The sequence below is a fragment of the Canis lupus genome, chromosome 1 (genome assembly GCF_003254725.2).
Source record: "Canis lupus dingo isolate Sandy chromosome 1, ASM325472v2, whole genome shotgun sequence".
Classification (NCBI taxonomy): domain Eukaryota; kingdom Metazoa; phylum Chordata; class Mammalia; order Carnivora; family Canidae; genus Canis; species Canis lupus.
In genome coordinates this window covers 81,659,791-81,662,500 of record NC_064243.1, presented here as the reverse complement: position 1 = coordinate 81,662,500, position 2,710 = coordinate 81,659,791, and positions in this window count along the sequence as shown.

Below are 2,710 nucleotides of genomic sequence, written 5' to 3'. Positions count from 1 at the left end.
CAGAAGAGGAAACTGAGGCCCAGCGAGGAGGAAATTACACAGCCAGTAGGTGGCGAAACTGGGTCTTGAGTCTCATCTAATAAATTTCAAGGCTAGTGCTTCCCCCCCCCCCCCCCCCAAGAAATAAATACCCCTATGCTCAGCGTTCTTGATTCTGCCTTCCATCCTCCGGGAGTGGGAGAAATTTTGGACAGGCAGATTAAGCCTCCACGCACAAATCCAAGGAGGGCTGGAGCTAACACACACCTGTGCCCCCAATGCCCGCAGGCCAGACGCGGGGGCGGGGGGTGGGGAAGAGGTCAAGAATGTTGCGGGGAGGGACGCGGGCCAGAAGCCAGACACAACGGATTCCTAGGACGCTGTGGGTGGAGGAGGGGTCGCGCTGCTGCCCAGCATTGCGACCCGCGCTGCTCCTGAACTCCCTGGGCTGAGTCCCCCACATACCACCTATCGAGGCCACAACCTCAAACCTCAGCTCTCTGGAGCGCTGGGCCTTCGAAGGCGCATTTCCGACTCCTGCATACTTCCGAGGAAGAAAATAAAGCCCAAAGCGAGAAACTGATGCCCCCAGGGTCATCCAACTCCTGGTGCCAGGGCTGGGGCTGGAACCCACGTGTCCCCCATTCCCGGACGACGGCCTCCCGCCCTTTTCGAGCCCACGTTAGACGTGGAGGCTAGGACAGGTACCCGCGGAGGAGTCAGGGGAGAGGCTGGATGGGGTGACAGTAAAGATGCTTGGGAGAATCCCAAACGTCACTAACCCGGGCAACTCTCCCCACGTCGAAGGTCAGGGGGTAAAGACAGAACCCATGAAAACCCGAGATGTGCACAAGAACCTTTACCTTCTTCCTAGTCCTGCACGTCGTCCTAGCCCGTCGACGACCTGCGCTCCTCCTCACGCTGGGCACAGCTGTCCGCGGAAGCTTTGGGACCGCTTGGCCTAGATCCAGGCTGAGGAGTGCGAGGGAGACCTTCCGGGGCTGGGGGGTAGGTGGGGGGGAGGATACAGGAAAGAGAATGAATAAATAGTCGCTCCTAAAGTTCCACATCTTTTTCTGGCAAAATTTTACTCCCCTCCATAGAGCCAATTAAATGCAATAAAACCTTGCATGGAGTCCCTCTTCCTAGCAAAGCGTCGCCAACAATTGCCTAAGGGGTAAACCAAATACGCCTGAGATAATTACACTAAGCCCGGGGCAATGATTTGCCTGCCAGGGTCCTCAGCGCCAGCCAATATTTGGATAGTGTAGAGGTTGTTTAAAAAAAAAAAAAAAAAGAATACTCGCAGAAACTTGAAACCGCCCGGTTGGTGCCAGGATGGTTACATGATCTGTTTTCCTTGAACGGGGGTCTGCAGGCAGCTGGAGCGCGCGCGTACCGCCCCCGCCGCTGCTGCTGCGCGCCTGCAAAACTTGCCGGAATTAAATCAACCTCGCGGGATGCGGGGGGGGGGGGGGGGGGGGGGAGCGCGCCCCCCTCCGCGGCCCGAGCTCGCCAGCCAGGCCTCGCGCCTCGCCCAGATTCCCCCAGCATACTCCGCGGCGGCCGCAGCCCGCCCCTCTCCACACTGGACACGCGTGCGGCGCTCCCAGTCAGCGCTCGGCGCTGCGCCCGCCGCCTCGGTGCCGGAGAGCACTTTCTACCCTCGCCCAGGCCACCCGCAACGCGAAAGCTCGAGCCTCGAGGCGCGCTTGTCCCCACCTTCGCGGCCCGGCTGGCATCCAGGTGGCGCCGAGCCGCTCAGCCAGCTGAGCGCAGTTGGCTCGCCGCGGCCGGAGGCTCTGGCCACTGGGCTCGCGTCCCCCAGGGCCGAGCCCGAGAGGGTGGCCCGGCTCTGTGGTCCGTGCCGAGCTCACGGCTTCCGTGGTCAGGCTGGGCGCGCCCCTGAAGGGCCCCTCCCCTCGCCCTGTCCCCAGACGCCCGGAACCCACCGGCCCGACGGGGAAGTCCCCGAGCCGCTCCCAAAGAGGACGCGCTGCGGAAAACCGCGTCTCACTAGGCGTCAACCAAAGACGCCTTTGCCCGCGCTGCGTGGGGGCCGGAGCCTGGAGAGCCTCCGGGCGCCCGGCACGCCTCGCTCCCACCAGCGGCCCTGGGGCGGCTCCCGGGCCTGGAGGGGGCTGTCCTCGCACCACGTCGGGCGGGGGAGAAGGGGACACCCGGGCTTTAGCCGTCGCTTTAACTGTGCAATTCCTCCGTGGCTTCGCTCGGCTCCTTAAACTGCCTCAGTGGACTAAAAATCCCGCAGGAACTCCACTGGTGGAAGGAAAGTCCCGCAGCCCGGGGTGACAGCGGAAGCATCCTCCTCCGAGATGAGCTCGTCTCCTTAGGACAGGCCGACGGGCTGCTCTTCCCCGCCCTCCCCCCGCCCCCCCCCCCTGGGGTCACCTGCACTCTCCACCTTAACGCCTCTTCTAAAACGTCTGCTGGCCTAGTACAAACTGGGCAAAGAGCACTAGCTGGAAATGTAGCTCCTGACTAGAAAGATGACAATTACCAATCTGCCCCGCTCACCGCGCTCCTGGGACCACAGGAAGCGCCGGACAGGCAGACAGCCCCTCTCCTGGTCCTGTCCTCCCGCAGCTCACCAGAAATCGGAAGCAAGAAACATGCGACCTGGTGTCGCCACGGCTGGAGGATAAGGAGACGTCTCCCAAGCACTTTGGGCCGACAGCCTCCTGCCTCCGGGTTTAGGCAGAGGAATGAGGAA